This window comes from Hyperolius riggenbachi, chromosome 6 (assembly GCF_040937935.1).
Source record: "Hyperolius riggenbachi isolate aHypRig1 chromosome 6, aHypRig1.pri, whole genome shotgun sequence".
Classification (NCBI taxonomy): Eukaryota; Metazoa; Chordata; class Amphibia; order Anura; family Hyperoliidae; genus Hyperolius; species Hyperolius riggenbachi.
Window position 1 is genome coordinate 127,986,021 of NC_090651.1, and position 19,175 is coordinate 128,005,195.

Genomic DNA, 19,175 nt, shown 5'->3' on the forward strand with positions numbered 1-19,175 from the left:
AATGTGTTTTGCATGGACTATGTACACTTGCCATTATCAATTAAATATACAGTGCCAGACGATTTCTTCTCTTCAATTGTTTTAAATACTTGATCCTGTCTAAGTAACTGCTGCTGGGGGCTCCCGCAGACAGCCTTTATATGTGCCAGTATCCACTGGGGTTTTTTACTGAGTGCCTGCCTCCCACTCCTACGTTTTGCAGTTATATAGTACGCCCACTAGTATGCACAAATTGCATAAGTAAGGCACATCTACTGAGGGAATAACTGGTCCTGAACCTGCAGAGTCTGAAAGTCTGAGTTATAGCTGTCATGTCCTCTTATTCGTTCATGGTGGTATGCTGCAGACATTACCTTCTGTGAAGAGAACATTTCTCATTCTCAACTTTTCTTTACAGTTATTTAAACCTTTGTAAGGCTTTCATAGTCTACTAGAATCTGGTCCAAATGTTCCTACTTTCTTTAATTACAAGTCCAAAGGTTAAGTAGACTCTGCACTGCCTTTTTTACCTGCACTACTCACCACCCGGGCCCATATGCAATTAACTTTTTCTCCTGAATTTTCTCCTTAGAAATAATATTTCATATTCTCCTTAACAATACAATCAAAAAAGAGAAAAAAGACTGCCCTATACGCACCACACTAGACAAAATGTAGAAATAAGTATTGAGTTATTTCTATTTTTAAACGTTAAAAAATAAGAACATATAAAAGCAACAAGGATCTGGGGTCCACAAGAATAACAATATTTATGCAAAGTGATAATCAAAAATTGGGGGACTATAATGGTATATAAACAAGTGGGGTGACCTCTCTACGCCAAGAGGATATGAAAACGTACATGTAAATAACAAAATAAAGTCACAGCGTATCAAAAATGTGCTTAGGTAATAGGGCACAGTAATGTGCAAAGAAAATGAATGAACCTATAGAAATTTCATAATGGTACTGGAAAAATGAAATCATAATCCAAAAATCATGAATGAAGTACTAATATATATGCATATGCATCCACACATCTAAAGTGCGTTCAAACAGTACAAGGGTAAAGTGCAATGGCTGCAATACATAAATAAATATATATAGTCATAACCCGATATGAAAACATGTGCGAGGAAGCGCACAAGGATAAAGAAAGATGATAAAGTGCCAATAGTGCAAACGCTGGACTTACTGAATGGATGGCAGGAGAGGAGACCAACAACCCAGACCTTAGTGCACCTCGTGGGACGCCGCCCGCTTCTGAGGAGGCCACCTCAGAAGAGGGCAGCGTCCCGCGAGGTGCACTAAGGTCTGAGTCTGGGTTCTGGGGTGTCTGTCTCCTCTCCTGCCATCCATTCTTTAGATGTGTGGATGCATATGCATATATATTAGTACTTGATGATTTTTCCAGTACCATTATGAAATTTCTATAGGTTCATTCATTTTCTTTGCACATTACTGTGCCCTATTATCTAAGCACATTTTTGATACGCTGTGACTTATATTTTGTTATTTACATGTACGTTCTCATATCCCCTTGGCATAGAGAGGTCACCCCCACTTGTTTATATACCATTATAGTCCCCCAATTTTTGATTATCAATGTGCATGAATATTGTTATTCGTGTGGATCCCAGATCCTTGTTGCTTTTATGTTTTTATTTTTTGATGTTTAAAAATAAAGACGACTCAATACTTATTTCTACATTTTGTCTAGAGTGGTGCGTATAGGGCAGTCTTTTTTCACTTTTTGATTGTATTGTTACTATGCTCTTGCCCCCTGCACACCTAGCAATATATGATTATTCTAATGACTTTGTGGTGCTAGTTACAATTTTTGCTTTATCAAATTCATATTCTCCTTAAAACATATTTTCAGCACTTTGCTGAATTTGAAAAAGTACCACAAAGTAGGTGAGAAGGTACTGTCAAAGTAATTTATCCACATGTATCCAATCAGACGATCCCCGCCGGTGCTGGACACCAGGGACTCTGCTGTATATTGTTTTATATTGGTATGTAACCCCACCTACCACTGGGGCTTATCCTAGGCCAGTGATAAGCAAACTTGGCTCTCCAGCTGTTAAGGAACTACAAGTCCCACAATGCATTGCACGAGTCTTGACAGCCACAGTCATGATTCACAAATGCATTATGGGACTTATAGTTCCTTAACAGCTGGAGAGCCAAGTTTGCCTATCACTGTCCTAGGCTGTTTATTTTGTGGAATTCTCTATCCCCACCACTACCCGAGCATTCTGGGAGACCAGTTATGTTTTGTACTTGCTTTAGAACTCTCAGTAACAAACATTCTGCAGAGATCACTTGCAAGTACTAGAGATGTTGCCATGTAATACATTTCAGAAAGTAAATCAGGGAGAGGAGAGATTTTACAATGACCATTTAATTTATATTAATATTATTAATTAATATTGTAAAACAATAGGGAATTTTATTCATTAGTTTAGTTTGGTTACAGTTCCTCTTTAACCTTTCACAGCTGTGCTTTAAAGCAAAAGAAAGAAGTCTAGATTGTATCATTAATGGACTTTAACCCATTCAGGTTCCGTCGTTTTCACGTGAGAAATGTTCACCTCCCATTCATTAGCCTATAACTTTATTACTACTTATCACAATGCACTGATCTATATCTTGTTTTTTTCACCACCAATTAGGCTTTCTTTGGGGGGTACATTTTGCTAAGAGCCACTTTACTGTAAATGCATTTTAACAGGAAGAATAAGAAAAAACGGAAAAAATTCATTATTTCTCAGTTTTCAGCCATTATAGTTTTAAAATAATACATGCCTCCATAATTAAAACGCACGTATTGTATTTGCCCATATGTCCCGGTTATTACACCGTTAAAATTATGTTCCTATCACAATGTATGGCGACAATATTTTATTTGGAAATAAAGGTGCATTTTTTCCATTTTGCATCTATCCCTATTTACAAGTTTAAAATAAAAATAATATAGAAATATTTCATCTTTACATTGATATTTAAAAAGTTTAGACCCTTATGTAAATATTTACATGTTTTTTTTTTTTTATTGTAATGGTTTTTTTTTTTTATAGTAAACATTTTATTTGGGTAGTTTTGGGAGGGTGGGAGGTAAACAATAGATTTATAATGTAAATGTGTGTTAATTTTAAATTTTTTTTTTTACAGGTGTAGTATTACTTTTTGGCCACAAGATGGCGGCCATGAGTTTGTTTACATGACGTCACTCTAAGCGTAACACACGCTTAGAGTGACGCATCGGGAAGGGAACGGCCAGAAAAGGCGCAGCTTCCGAGAGAAGCTGTCGCTTTTTCAGCGGGGGAGAGGAATCAATGATCGGGCACCATAGCCTGATACATTGATTCCCTGGCTACCGAATCTGCGGCCGGGAGTGCGCGTGCACGCGCGCGATCGGCCGCGGGAGCTCGCATGGTTCCTGGACGTAGAAACTACGTCCAGGAACCAAAATAGGTTAAAGAGGAACTGTAGTGAAAATGACATAATGAATAAAATTATTATTTTTTTTTTTTACAGTATTCATTTATAGATTTTGTCAGAGTTGGCCCATTGTAAAATCTTTACCCTTTATCATTGGTGGCCACATCTTTATTTCTGCCAGGGCATCTGTGCAGAATGTATGTTTACTGAGGGCACTGTGCACCAAGGCAGTTATTAATTGCTTGGCAGCTGGAAAACGCAATTATTTTCTACAATGCAACAAGTTTCACAGACAGCAAACGGTCAGGACCATGGTCATGACATTACACTGTGGGAGGGGTTTCACCACAATATCAGTCATACAGACCCCACCCTCCTGATGATCTATTTGAGAAATAGTAAAGATTTCTCATGGGAAAGGGAGTATCAGCTACTGACTGGGATGAAGTTCAATCAGAGCTGGGACAAGGTCCTCCAGCACCCAAGGCTGAGACACCAAAGTGTGCCCCTCCATCCCTGCCACCCCAGCCGTCACACATTGATTGCTGTTAGACTAAGAAGCGCCACAGGGCCCACAACCTCCCCAACACCTTAATATCTAGTTATCTGGCTTGCAGTCACTGCTATGTATCCCCTTTTCTTATTTCTTTCTGCTTCAAACACAATTAGGAATGACAGCTGAATGAATTGTGCGCCCCCTCCTACACTGCGCCCTGAGGCTGGAGCCTCTCCAGCCTATGCCTCGGCCCGGCTCTGAGTTCAATCCTGGGTTAAAGATCCTTTTTAAGGAAGAGTAGCCAACATAAAATAACTAGACCTAACCTTAATTCATTCCTTTGACTTGGCTAACACTAATCATACTCATTTAGCAACCCATAAGCTATGTACACACAGGAGACTTTTGCTGCAATTCATTCATAATTTTTGCACAAGCATCTCCATGCCCTGCATTGGGAACCTCCTCTTTATTATGTGTCGAGCTGGAAAATTGTTAACTGATTGCTGTTATATTGTGACTGTAGTGGGATGCCTCTTGCTTGTCCTCCCCCCGCCCTTCTCCATAAGACTAAACTTTTTGCTAGACTCAGCGCCAAGCTGCATACATATACTGTGATCTTGAGTAAACTGTCATTTAAGGCAGTCAGAAGATAATTTCAGGCAAAATGTGTTCACTGCTACCAGCTCATTCACATATAACTCTCTATTCCTCATTTAATCAATAGATTAAAAATAATGAAAAAAAAAAACCCTCAGCAAAATCCAGGCCAGCATGAAACCTATTCATAGAACTGGTGATCATTAACACCCGCTTGATGTGTTGCAGGAGATCAATCGTTTGCCTAGTGCCTACTGCATTTTTTATGTACTGGATAATTTGGCAACACACCCTATAGGAAAGCAATGCACAGTGTGTGGTTAATTACTGCAGAGAGCCACACTCAAATGCAGCCATGAAACCAGCACTTGAGATGTTCCCTGGTGGCTGGCATCCTTGTGGTGGAAGGATGATGAGGGAATCCTGGGAGGAGTACTATGGTAACCATGGTCAATCATGGGCAAACTTGGCCCTCCAGCTGTTAAGGAACTACAGGTCCCACAATGCATTTGCCTTTATGAGTCATGACTGTGGCTGTCAGACTCCTGCAATGCATTGTGGGGCTTGTAGTTCCTTAACAGCTGGAGGGCCAAGTTTGCCCATGCCCATGCCTGGTCTAGCCACAGATAGCCTATAAAAAAGTGTTGCCTGCAAAAACACTTGAGCTGTTTAGATCAGTCCTTTTGCACTGAGTAGTTGGGGAGAAGACAGCACAAAAGGGGAGGAGCATTCACTGACCATTCCTAAATGCGGTGTGGATGAATTTTCCTGTATTCTTATAAACAAAGCCAAAGTTAAAGGACCACTATCACAAAAAAACTGTGACATTTAAAATACATGTGTAGACAGTCATATGATATGTACATTTTGTCACAGAGTAAAATGCACTGTAAGTGATTTCTAACTACCACTTACATTCAGTATTATTAACCTGATGGTTCTGAACATATTATGGACACGTTTGGACTGATGAATTTCCTTATGGGAGATTCTTAAAGTTTCCACTATTCTTTTAAAAAAACCTCTCCTTGGAAAATATCTATTCAAAAATGTTTGTCAGCCTACCTACTTGTGTGCACACTGTCATGGCAGTTGAACTGTGCTACTTCTGTCCATTGAGTACTTTTGGTAATAAAGGAAATTCTGAGATTTCCCCAAGAGGAGATGGACTAGTCCACAACTTGCTGTTCACAGTTTCACAGGTGTCAAATTAATGCTACCTATTGTAAGTATTAACTACATAGTAAAAAAAAAGTTAATTACAGTACATTTTACTCGAGAACATGCTATACAGTATGTATTTGTATATGCAACATTTAAATGTATAACGTTTTTCATGAGGGTGTCCCTTTAACAGAAAATAACTGGTTCATTGTGAACTTATCTGGAGAGAGGAAAAGATGTGAATGGTCTTTTGTATTCTGTGAAATGCTGTTAAAAATATTGTTATTATATAAATACAGAAAATAAATACAATGTGTGTTATCAGAAAATGATTCAGTTAAGAATCTAACCAAAATTAAAGTAAAAACTGATTCATCTCTTTAAGGCTGTAAAATATATATATATATATATGTACCGTTTATGCTATAATTTTAGCTGGAAAATGATAATTTATGAACATAACAAAAGTGGTTAAATATTAAAATTATTATTTTTTAAATGTATTTAAATTATGGTGTTTCTATTGAATAAGCATGTGGGTGACTAGCTTTAGACTAACAGTTATTTTTATAAACAAGGATTGTACTAACATAATCACACCAAGAGAAGTCCAAGTCCATGGAGAACTAACTAAACCCACTCTTTTTTCAGAACCTGCTAGTTGTTTTATTTCTGCCTGTGACTCCACAGGGTCCAACTACCCTGACACACAAACACACACACACACACACCACACACACCACACGCACGCACGCGCACGCACACACACACCACACACACACCACACACACACACACACACACCACACACACACACACACACACACACACACACACACACACACACACACACACACACACACACACACACACACACACACATACACTCACACACACACACACCTCACACACACCCCACACACGCACGAACACACACACACACACACACGCCCTTGCGGTGTTGTGTCCCCGGTACAAATCCCAGCCAGGGCACTCTCTGCACCGAGTTTGTATCTTCCCCATGCCTGCAGGGGTTTCTTCCAAGCACTCTGCATCCCAAAAGCATACAGATAAGTTAATTGACTTCCCCTAAATTGGCCCTAGACTATGATACATACATTACACAATACATACAGAGCAACCTAGGCAGATGCCTGGGGCCTAGTTTGTGTTAAGGGGCCCACCAGCCACCTTCTCTGACCTCTCTCCACTTCAGCTTACCAAAAAGACCAGAAGGGGGCCTCAAATCTACTACGTTGCCTCAGGCCCCATTACATCTCAATCCATCTCTGGATAGTAGGGATAAGGGGTAGGGATTACATTGTGAGCCTCTCTGAGGGACAGTTATGTGACAAGACAATATGCTGTGGAAGATGCCAGCGCTATATAAATACTGTTAAAATACAAAAAAAAACTACTAAAATAATAAATGAACGCACACATGCATGCATGCAATGATTTTTCCCTCTTTTTTGTGGGCTATCCTAATATACATTTTAGTGTTTGAGACAGAAAGGGAGGGAAAACCTCCCTATAAAGTCCACAGACAGCAGGAAAGAGCACAGTGTTGGTTCCGATTTTATTAAGTACAGAATAAAAAACTTCTCTGAGGTATACGTTAAAACTAGTTCAGCTTTATTTTGCATAACCTGATTTTAATAAAAATTCAGTTATAAACAATATTCATTAACCACTTTTCAATTGTGACATTATAGCTATGCCCCTATTTAATGGATTAATGTAATACATAACTTTATCACTACTTATGACACCTAAGGGATTTTTTTTTAGGAGAAACTAGACTTTCTCGGGGTGCTTTTTTCTCAGGAATTATTTTATTTCCTATATATGTAAAAAAAAGTATAGTTTTTCACTTTTCCCCTTTTATTGTTGTAAAATAAACTCTTTTAAATTTGGCTATTTATGCCATTTACTATAACACTTACATTTTGTTTCTGTTGTATGGTGGTGGTATTCAATTTTGTAATAAAGCTCTAGTTTTCTGCATTACACTTTTGCTTTTTTTTTCCTAGTACTACTATAATAATAAAATCATGTGTAAAAGTAATCAAGGGGAATAAAAGGTTTATAAAAAGCGTAATTATTCACTTTATATGCAAGGGGTGAGGTTATGTGGCTATATGTAATTGTTAAAGTAAGATGTAATTATAGTGGTTCCCTTTCTTATTTATATAATTCCCTGAGGTTAGTGGCCCCCTCCCCTTCATAGATTTTTTCTGTGTAGTCTTGTTCCTTCCACTGTAACCACTTAAGGACCACAGGCTTCCCCAAGCTCCCCCCTCCTTCCCCCAGTCACCACATTATTTGTTACAATTCAGTGCTCTGCAGCTTTAATAGCTGGCTGCAGAGTCATACAACTCAGCATACAAATGGATCCAATTGAGCTTTCTTCTGGTGGGCTCTGATCGCTGCTGCTGTCTTTTGTTTTTTTATTTAATTGTTGTTGTTTTTTTAAATAAAATGTACTATTTCTTTTAACCCCCCCAATAGCCAATCCCCACAATCGTCTCATAGGCATCAGCCTATGAGAGCGATTGCTGTGGGCCACTCCAGGGGACAGCCGAGTAACAGGGCTGTCCCCAGTACAGTGCTGCAGTAGATCGCAGCTCTGTACAATGTAAATAGATGGCAATAGTCTGATAGACCTGCTCCGTGATCCGGCTCGCTGCAATGCCTCCCGGCTCACCACGCTTTCCGCTAGTCTAACGGGCGTGCGTACGTCTCTGAACCAGGCAGTTCCTCCAGCCCCTCATCCTCAAGCCTCGCCCACATACGTAACGTGGGCTTCGTCAGTGTGATGCTGCGCAGCATCACACTGACGAAGCCCATGTGATGGTGGGCGTAACGTATGTGGGCGAGGCTTGAGGATGAGGGGCTGGAGGAACTGCCTGGTTCAGAGACGTACGCACACCCGTTAGACTAGCGAAAAGCGTGGTGAGCCGGGAGGCATTGCAGCGAGCCGGATCACGGAGCAGGTACCTGCGACCGCGAGACGCCGTGGAGGATCTTAATGAGGGACTCTGAGGCACATTGGGACCTCGCCTAATCCTGTGTGAAGACTGGTAAAGTACGGCTAACATAGCCTTTACATGTTTGATGCAATACATCGTTGGGATGTTGTTTCCATGGGCAATTCCGTGCTGGCAAACGGACGCTTCTGTTGCTTCTTTTTCTATGAATGAACTATTTTTTCCATGCTGATGAGAAGCCTTATAGGAGGATATTAGTATTCATGTGGAAATATTGTTCTCATTCCAAAGTTGAAGTTTTCCGCGCTCCCCAATCTTTCATCTGCATCAGTCAATAAGGTCGGCCGACCAGTCTGTGTGCGCATGAGTGGTTATCTGAGGCGTGTGAGTGTTCCAGGAGTACTCCTAGAATGATGCCCACATCTTGTTTTTATGGGGGTTCTTTGTTTTACAGGGTGGTTTCTATGATTTTTTCTCTCTACAATAAAAAGTTTTGAAGTTTGCAGTAAAAGATCGTTTTGAGTGGCGGTTGTTCTTTCCAAATAGACTTTTGATGGAGCCAAGCTCCGTCACTCAAGCGGGGATGTGCGCGCGATCCCTGCTAATCTCCGCCCACCACTCTTGGCACCTTACAGCATTACGCGGTCCTGGGCCTGCAATCTTCCCAATGCCTATCGGCGTTAGGCAGTCGGGAAGAGGTTAAAGTAAGCCCTGGTAATTTAGTGGTCCCTCTGCCCCTTTAGGGCTTTCCCTTTTTAGTCCAGGGGTCCCCCTCTTTCACACAGCCTTCCCTGGTTTTCTAATGCCTCACCCTGCACCCCAATAGCTTTCCCTGGTAGTCTAATGGTCCTTCCTCTTTAAGGGATTCCTTTGTAGCCTAATGGTACTGACTTTACCCCTTTTAAGGATTCCTTGGTAATCTAGTAGTAGCCCTTTTCTCCTTTAAGCATTCCTTGGCGTATAGTGGTATCCCCCTTCCCCTTTAAGAATTCCCTGGTGTCTGGTGGTACCATCCTTTATCCCTTTAAGAATTCCCGGTTAGTAACCCCTTATCCCTGTTAGTCTAGTGATCTCCCCAGCACCCCCCTTGCAGAGATCAGCAGGTAGAAGCATGGCTGTAAGTATAACTCACCCTCCTGGCGTCTGCAGCGATGGCTCAATATGCGCACTGTGCTCATCTCAACTGCAGACTAACATTCACAACATTCTAGCAAATCAGGTGCCAGAAACAACATGAATATACTGCAGCCTCAGCACAGAGTGGTTAAATCATATTGCAAGCATTTTGTGTTTACAACAATGCAAATTTAAAGAAAACTCAAGGCTTTTTTTACTAAAGGTAAATTAGGTAATAGGACACAGAGGCATGTTCTATGCACATTGCCATGCCTCTGTGTCCTTCTATTGCCGTTACTAGTCCCCCCTGCAAAATAGCGCCAGGCTAGCAACAATCTTATTGTCACTAGCTTGCTGTTTACCTGCCAGTTGTCAATCAGTGTCCTCCTCCGCCTCCCCCTGCATTGCCTCCCCTGCCTTCTCCATTGAATGCCCCCCCCCCCCCCTCTGTCAGCTTCCTCCAATTGGAAGCACTTCTGGCTCACGGCTTCCGATTGGAGGAAGCTGATAGAGGCGGGGAGCCATTCAGTGGACAATCAGACTGTCACTAGCCTGACGTTATTTTGCAGGGGCGACAGCAGCGCCTGGTAAGGGAGGCAACAGCAATAGAAGGACTCAGAGGCATGTCATTGTGCAGAGAACATGCCTCTGTGTCCTATTATCCTATTATCTTTAGTAAAAAAAAAAAAGCCTCGGTTTCTCTAAGGCAGGGAGCATTGGTGCATTTTGCAGCACATGTCAAAACATGCACTTCAGAACTGGCCATTGTAGTGAATTTAGGAATCGCACATCATTTGTGTGCATTTGCGTTTTGTGCTTTTGCTGTGATTTTAAATCGCACAGCAGTTTGAGTTACCGCAATCTGAAAAATCGCAAACAACCTTGGAAAACCATATGCATTTAATTTACAGCCTGCAATGGATCACAGGTGCCCAGATCCAGGAAGGAATTGGTTAAAATAATGACAGGTCTGTAATATACAATTAGAAAAAAAAATGAAGGCGAATTGAGGCTTTAAACAAGGTTTGAAATGTGCATCTGAAGTGAGAGGGATATGGTGGCTGACGTATTTATTCCCTTCTAAACAATACCAGTTGCCTGGCAGTCCTGCTGATCTCTTTGGCTGCAGTAGTGTCTGAATCGCCTACCAGAAAAAAGCATTCAGCAAATCCAGTCAAACTTCAGTCACAAATATCTCACCTGCATGCTTGTTCAGGGTCTGTGGTCTGAGGCAGAGGATCTGCAGGACAGCCAGGCAATTTGCATTGCAACTGGTATTGTTTAAAAGGATATAAATATGGCAGCCTCCATATCCCTCTCACTCCAGGTATCTGGTAACATGGCACAGCTGCAGTATATGATATCAGGGGCCTAACTACAAATCATGGACTCCCTAGAAAAACTTTGCGGCCCCCATAATCATATAATCTTTACACCCATAACAAGTATAGCCACAAAAACACATAGGGCCATAAGCAATTCACTTTTTCACCTAAGTTTTCTCCTAGGAGATCATTTTTCAGCTTCAACTTTTTAACTTTTTAAAAAAAATTTAATTTTTAATTTTTCAACTTCAACTTTTTAAAATAACTTTTCAGGATTTTGTAATCGATGGCTTACAAGGGATTTTTTAACAAGGTGTAAAAATATCACCTAGGAGAAAACTCAGGAGAAAAAGTGAATTGCATATGGGCCCTGATCTGTAGGATGAACCCCTCTATTGGAGGATGTGAGGGTTAGCAGTTGGAGTCCCCTCACAGCTCTGGCCCCCCAGTCCCAGTGGTTGCAGAGGCTGCTCCCCTGCAGTTATAGCCCCTGCCTGCTACTTGAGGTAGCTACTCTTGCCTTAGATGGGGACTTCCCATTGCTGACGCAGGAGATGCTGTTCAGGGTTCTGACCAAATGTTTTCCTCAAACAGTTAAAAAAAATAAATAAATAAAAGACAAATCATTGCTCTCCTGTCTTTCCAAAAATAAACCAGATAAAGCTCTGCCCTCTGCTTCTCAAAGAAAAACTTGTAGAGGCAGAAGAGAGGGCAGGGCTGGCTCGCAGGCATTGATTTGCCATAACTGCAGTGCAGGGGAAAGTGATGCCACTTATATATATAGATATGTTACGGCCAGAACCTGAAGTTAATAAAAAACACCAAAATACTGCACTGATACACACAGGTGTGTTACTAATGGTGGTGCGCTGCTTAAAAAACTAATACAATACACACAAAGATAAAGCTGCGCTCAAATGTCCTAGTACACAGTCCTTCCAATTAAAAGGATGCTCAGCAATGTGCAAGTCTACACAGATCTATGTCCTCTTCTATCGCAGGTGCAGTAAGCTCCACTTCAGTGAGAAAACCACCACCACACCCCAAGCAGTGGCCACTCACCGTTAGAATAAGACCCTCTGTCAGATGGGTCTTTAGCGCCTATGGGGTCATCTGGCGGCCCCCTGCCATATACGGACAAGTAGATCTTTTGCTTCCTCTGTGTCTAGTCCACATCACCTCAGATAAAACAAGGCAAAGCTTTCATAGCGTAAAACCATAAAATCAATTTTAATATGTAAAAGATGTACACTTACAAACCAAGCCGTGGAGATTCGTACAGAGTTTTAATGGGCTCCACCCCAAACGTTGGCCGCCGGGTCGGCTGGATGGCGCTATCTCCTAAGCCTCCCTCCTGGCTCTCACGTCCCTCTCCATGGTGGATACAGTAACCACGTATGCTTGACTAGTTTCGTCGTATAAAACGACTCATCAGAAGCTTGCGCGGCCCCCAAATGTCTAAAACTTTATACCCGTTGCGGTAGATCTCCCTCCCACCTCCCACTCTTTGCCCCGGAAGTGAGCTAGGTGGAACACCCTCGCTCATTGGTCGCCGCTCGCCAGCCGGAAGTGATGCAATACAGCCACTTCTGCCTCTGATAGGCTACCTCCCACCGCCCGTCATCATCGCTCTTTCCGAGCGGAAGGCTTCCCAGTTGCTTGGCAACCATATACCTACGTTATCCTATCCCCTGCTCATGCAAATCTAAATTGTGCCCAACCTTTTAGCCTCCCTGGGTGCCAACGTGTGTAGGACCCTTACAATCAATCTCACCCCTGCCCATTGTTCGAACATGGCTACAACCAATCTATGATGATATATACTCTTATTTAACACTATCGCCACCTCCCACCATTTCCATATATAACATATATCACGTTATTGTGGAGCGCGCAGTGCATGATGCAGAAACCATACAATTGACTTCTTCCTATCCACTTAACATATATTTTCTTAAAGCTGTCCAGGCATAAATGTTTTCTTCATTTTATATATATATATATCAGATCTGCTTGTATCTATTTCTTCTAGTCATACCTATTCAAAATGATGACTGGCCTCCAACCCCTCCTAGCCCTAAATTAGGGCTAAATTTTTGAGAATATTATTATCCCCACTAAGTGATCCCCAACCGTCTCACAATTCCAGTGAGTGTTACACCCTACAAAACCCCAAACTTATCATAAACTAAACACAACCCACTAGAGATGGGCCGAACCTCCGATTTTAGGTTCGCGAACCAGGTTCGCGAACTTCCGCGGAAGGTTCGGTTCGCGTTAAAGTTCGCGAACCGCAATAGACTTCAATGGGGATGCGAACTTTGAAAAAAAAAAATAATTATGCTGGCCACAAAAGTGATGGAAAAGATGTTTCAAGGGGTCTAACACCTGGAGGGGGGCATGGCGGAATGGGATACACGCCAAAAGTCCCCAGGAAAAATCTGGATTTGACGCAAAGCAGCGTTTTAAGGGCAGAAATCATATTGAATGCTAAATGACAGGCCTAAAGTGCTTTAAAACATCTTGCATGTGTATACATCAATCAGGTAGTGTAATTAAGGTACTGCTTCACACTGACACACCAAACTGTTCACTGAACAGAACAGGTATGCAGTGGCGGGTTCACTAAACAGGTATACAGTGGCGGGTCCACTGAACAGAACAGGTATGCAGTGGCGGGTCCACTGAACAGAACAGGTATGCAGTGGTGGGTTCACAGAACAGGTATGCAGTGGTGGGTTCACAGAACAGGTATGCAGTGGCAGGATCACTGAACAGGTATGCAGTGGTGGGTGGGTTCACAGAACAGGTATGCAGTGGCAGGATCACTGAACAGGTATGCAGTGGTGGGTGGGTTCACAGAACAGGTATGCAGTGGTGGGTTCACAGAACAGGTATGCAGTGGTGGGTTCACAGAACAGGTATGCAGTGGCAGGATCACTGAACAGGTATGCAGTGGTGGGTGGGTTCACAGAACAGGTATGCAGTGGCAGGATCACAGAACAGGTATGCAGTGGTGGGTTCACAGAACAGGTATGCAGTGGCAGGATCACTGAACAGGTATGCAGTGGTGGGTGGGTTCACAGAACAGGAATGCAGTGGCAGGATCACTGAACAGGTATGCAGTGGTGGGTGGGTTCACAGAACAGGTATGCAGTTGTGGGTTCACAGAACAGGTATGCAGTGGCAGGATCACTGAACAGGTATGCAGTGGTGGGTGGGTTCACAGAACAGGTATCAGAATCAGAATCAGAATCAGAATCAGTTTTATTTCGCCAAGTACAGCAAGAGCTGTAATCAGAATTATTTGTGGTACACATGGCATAGGCAGTGTAAAGACAGACAGAGAAAGACAGATACAAAACGCATACAATATACAAATACAAAAATAGGAATGCAGTGGTCAAGGACCGTTCTGGCCATATCACTGCTGTGCAGGGCAGTCAGGTAATAATAAGGTGCACTAAAAACGTCCACAGTCTCTTTCTGGATAAAGAACCAGGGCAGGCAGAGGCAGGAGTCGGCTGACCGACCCGGCAGTTAGAGATTCAGGCCGGGCCGGGGAAGGTTAGAGTTCAGTAGACGAACAGCCTGGGGGAAGAAGGTGTTTTTCCGCCTAGTAGTTTTGGATGGTAAAGTCCTGTAGCGGCGGCCCAATGGGAGGAGCCTGAAGTAGTGGCTGCCTGGGTAGGAGGGGTCGCGGGAGATCATGGTTGCCCTCTTTCTCATCCTAGAAGAGTGGAGGAGATCAAGAGGAGGAAGAGGAGAGCCGATGATCTTCTCTGCGTCAGTTATGACTCTCTGCAGCTTGTGTTTGTCGCTTGCCGCTGCGCCTGCATACCAGACAATTACAGAGGAGCAGAGGATAGATTCTGTGGTGGCGGTATAGAAGCTGGTCAGCAGCTCCCTGGGCATGCCAAATCTCTTCAGTTGGCGCAGGAAGAACAACCGCTGCTGGGATTTCTTCTGAATTTTGGTGGTGTTAAGCCCCCATTTCAGGTTGTTAGTGAGTCGTGCCGAGGAACCGAACCGATGATACCTTAGAGACTTCTGTCCCTCCAATGAGGACAGGTGGGAGGGGGGGAGGGTTTCTCCTGAAGTCAACGACTAGTTCAACAGTCTTTGCTGTGTTGAGATCCAGGTTGTTGTCGCTGCACCATTTGCATATTCTCTCGACTTCACTGCGGTACTCGTGCTCCCCGTTGCTACCAATAAGGCCGATGATGGTGGTGTCGTCTGCAAACTTGATGACCTTCACAGAGTCAGCGGATGAGATGCAGTTGTTGGTATAGAGGGAGAACAGCAGAGGTGACAAAACACAGCCTTGTGGGGCCCCTGTATTTGTGGTCCGGACGCTGGAGTAGTAGTTGCCAAGCTTCACCTGTTGCGTTCTGTTTGTCAGGAAGTCCTTGATCCAAGCTCGGAGAGAAGGATCAATTCCGAGCTGCGTCAGATTGGTGATCAGGATGTCTGGGCAGATCGTGTTGAACGCTGAGCTAAAGTCTAGGAACAGGATCCTAGCATAGGAGGCGGGGCTGTCCAGGTGCTCAGTGATGTGAGCCATGCTGACATTGATGGCGTCCTCCACGGATCGGTTAGTCCTATAAGCAAATTGGAGTGGGTCTAAAAGGGAGTCCGTGGACCTCTTCAGGTGGGCAAGGACCAGCCGCTCGAGGAGCTTCATGATATTTGAGGTTAGGGCCACTGGTCGGAAGTTATTTATCTCAGTACTGCCTGTTTTCTTTGGGACCGGTACAATTTTAGACCTCTTAAAACAGGAGGGGACTGTACCACCAGATAATGACTGCTTAAATAAGGAGGTGAGCACAGGGGCTAGCTGATCGGCACAGGTACGCAAGCAGATGGACGACACACCGTCAGGGCCGGAAGATTTCCTGGGGTTCAGCTTGCGGAGGTGCCGGAGTACCTCTGATTCCTGAACAGCACCCGGTGCCAGGGCGACAAGTTCACCCGAGGGGGGGGTCGGAGATGTTTGGCTCGCGGGCTGGTTGGGAGGTTTCTCGAACCTGCAGTAGAACTCGTTGAGCTCCTCCACCAGTCGGGGGCTAGGGGTCACCGTTTGGGGAGCCGGTTTGAAGTTCGTGGCTGCTCTCAGGCCCTTCCATACCTCCCGTGTGTTGGTCGACTGGAGGCAGAGCCCCAGCTTTTCGGCGTAGGCCCTTTTTGCCAGACGCAGTTCTCTTTTCAGGGCGTGCCTGGCCTCTCTGAATTCCTCTGAAGAGCCCGACCTGTGCGCTTCCTCTTTGCGTTTCCGAAGCCGGCGGAGCCTGTCGTTGAACCAGGGCTTGTCGTTGGGATAGACTCTGAAAGACTTCGACGGAATACACGCTTCTTCGCAGAAGCTAATGTAGGAGGTGACATTCTCGGCCCATTCGTCAAGGGTGGGTGCCTCCAGGGCCGACCAGTCGGTGGTTTCAAAGCAAGCTTGGAGCTCCAGTTTGGCGTCCTCTGTCCATTTCTTTGAGGTTTTGACGATGGGCTTTGAGGTCTCCAGGAGCCTCCTGTAGGTGGGGATCAGGTGTATCGTGTTGTGGTCAGAGTTCCCAAGGGGGGCTCCTTGGATGGCCTTGTAAGCACACTTTTGGACCGTATAGCAGTGGTCCAGGATGTTACAGTTCCTGGTAGGACAGGTGATGTGCTGCCGGTAGCGGGGCAACACATGCCGAAGGTTCGCCTTATTGAAGTCGCCCAAGATGATGAACAGGGCCTCCGGATGGGCTGTTTCCCAGCACGAGATGCAGTCACTGAGTACCTGCAGGGCAGTCTTGGAGCATGCGTCGGGAGGGATGTAGACCCCCACGAGGACAAGGGAAGAGAACTCCCTAGGGGAGTACCGAGGCCTGCAGTTTATAGCAAAGATCTCAACATCAGGAGTGCAGGCCTTGTGGAGAGTGGTGGTGTCGGAGCACCAGGAGGAGTTTATGTAAAAGCATACACCACCTCCTCTCGTTTTCCCAGAGAGGGCTGCGTCACGGTCTGCTCTTAGGAGGTCGTAGCCTGGTACATGCAGAGAGTTGTCGGGAATGCTGTCGCACAGCCAGGTTTCGGTGAAACAGAGAACAGGGGTATACTTGCTGATCTGGGGTTTGCTACCGAGTAGGAGGAGCAGCTCATCCAGTTTGTTGGGGAGTGAGCAGACGTTAGCTAGTAGGATGGCAGGGACAGGTGAGCGTAGGCCTTTCCTTTTGAGTCGGACCTGAGCCCCCGCCCTCCTTCCTCTGTGGCGGCGTTTGTTTGTGGCTGGCTTGGTGGAGAGATACTTGATGTGAGCGGTGACAGTGTTCCACAGGGGGGAGCCCGGTGAAAGGTTGGGACCATCCGGGGGTTCCCATTTAAGAAGGGCCTCTCTAGAGAGTGTGGCAGTCCGTACTCCAGCCATGGCACAAAATACCACAGTAGGTAGACAGATAGATGGCAAGGGGCAGGCAGCACGTCTCAGTTAGGGACACAATAGATGGGCTGGAGCAGGCGGCACAGTGTGTGGTACAATGGATGGTGCGGTGAACGCAGCACAGTAGTGGACGGTCTCAGGCCCAAAAACAGATGGTATGGGGCAGGCAGCAAAACACAGACCAGGGCACAGCTAGATGATATGGAGCAGGCAGCCCCCCACAGTCGATGGCACGGATAGGGTGGTGTGGAGCAGGCTAGATGGTATGGAGCGACGACCCAGGTGGATGGATAGAGTGTAGCAGGCAGCACGGCACAGTCAAAGGCAGATGGATGGCATAGAGCAGGAGGCACAGCAGAGGCAGAGGAAGGTGTGAAGCAGGCACAGCACAGGCAAGGCAAGGCACAGGAGATGGTATGCAGCAGGCACAGCACAGCAAACAGCGGAGGATCCCCAGTAGGAGGTGGGGAGATGGAACTGCAGAACTCACCAGGATGACACCAGGATGACACCGGTTGGTGGGGTGCAGGCAGGGCAGAGCGGAGTCCTCATCAGCAGTGGCGGGGAGCACTCAGGGTGAGGTGCAGCCCGGAGGGCCAGGTTGGTGGGATGCAGGCCGGGCAGAGCAGAGTCCTCCTTCAGCAGACTGGGACCACGTGGATGCCGGCCTCAGGGCAAGGTGCAGGCCGGAGGGCCAGGTTGGTGGGATGCAGGCCGGGCAGAGCAGAGTCCTCCTCAGCAGACTGGGACCGCGTGGATGCAGGCCTCAGGGCGAGGTGCAGGCCGGAGGGCCAGGTTGGTGGGATGCAGGCCGGGCAGAGCAGAGTCCTCCAGGTGCAGGTAGCAGATGGGCCAGCCGGGACCACGTGGATGCAGGCCTGGACCACAGGAGGATAGGAGAGCGGGCCAAGGAGGTGTCTGTAGCGCCGGGAGCAGCGGCCAGGAGCAGCGTCAGGATGCAGGAGCTGGTGTTACAGCGGCAGTGTCCGTGGCTCCGAGAAGCAGCCGGGAGCAGCCACCAGGAAGCCGGGACCAGGAGCAGCGACAGGATGCCAGCTGGAGGTGTGGCGGCAGAGTGCAACCAGGGGATCCGATGGAGCACGGACATCCGGGGCCACCCAGAGGCCGGGGGTGGCGGCGGCCAGGCTTCGGAGAGTTGTGGCCAGGAGCTTGCTGGGCTGCGGAGGGGCGCCGCCGATTGACTGGAGGCGGGCGATCCTAGGAGCACGTACAGCCGGGGCCACCCGGAGGTCGGGGGCCAGGCCTCAGTGAGTTGCGGCCGGGGAGCCTGCCGGGCTGCGGAGGGAGCCGCCGATAGACTGGAGGCAGTGTCCGGAGGTCGGGAGCCAGGGCGGCATCGGCCGGAAGGTCTTGCTGAGGAGCAGAGCCGGGTGCGACGCTGTGCTGCGGGAGCCACCGAGTATCTGAAGGAGGTGTCCGGAGGCAGGGAGCCGGAGCGGCAGACAGGAGGCACAGGTAGAAGCACCAGAACTGGGGCCAAACTAAGATATGCAAAACTATACTAAAAAAACTAAAATAAACTAACTGAAAAACAATAAAAACTGCTTGAAGGTGGGAGCCATGTGACCGAGGCGACCTGCGTGGGCGCCATCTTGGTATGCAGTGGTGGGTTCACAGAACAGGTAT

General features: G+C 45.9%; 1 long non-coding RNA gene across 2 annotated transcripts in view; it reads right to left on the reverse strand.

The window, feature by feature from the left end:
* The window catches only part of LOC137522546 (uncharacterized), a 93,567-nt gene that overhangs the window by 5,715 nt on the left and 68,677 nt on the right, over positions 1-19,175 (reverse strand). The window contains exon 4 of one of the 2 annotated variants that reach the window (XR_011022329.1): positions 12,213-12,295. The exons of the other annotated variant lie outside the window; for it this stretch is intronic. This is a non-coding gene — a long non-coding RNA (uncharacterized lncRNA). Of the gene's footprint in view, positions 1-12,212; positions 12,296-19,175 lie in introns of those variants that run through there. 2 annotated transcript variants of the gene reach the window in all.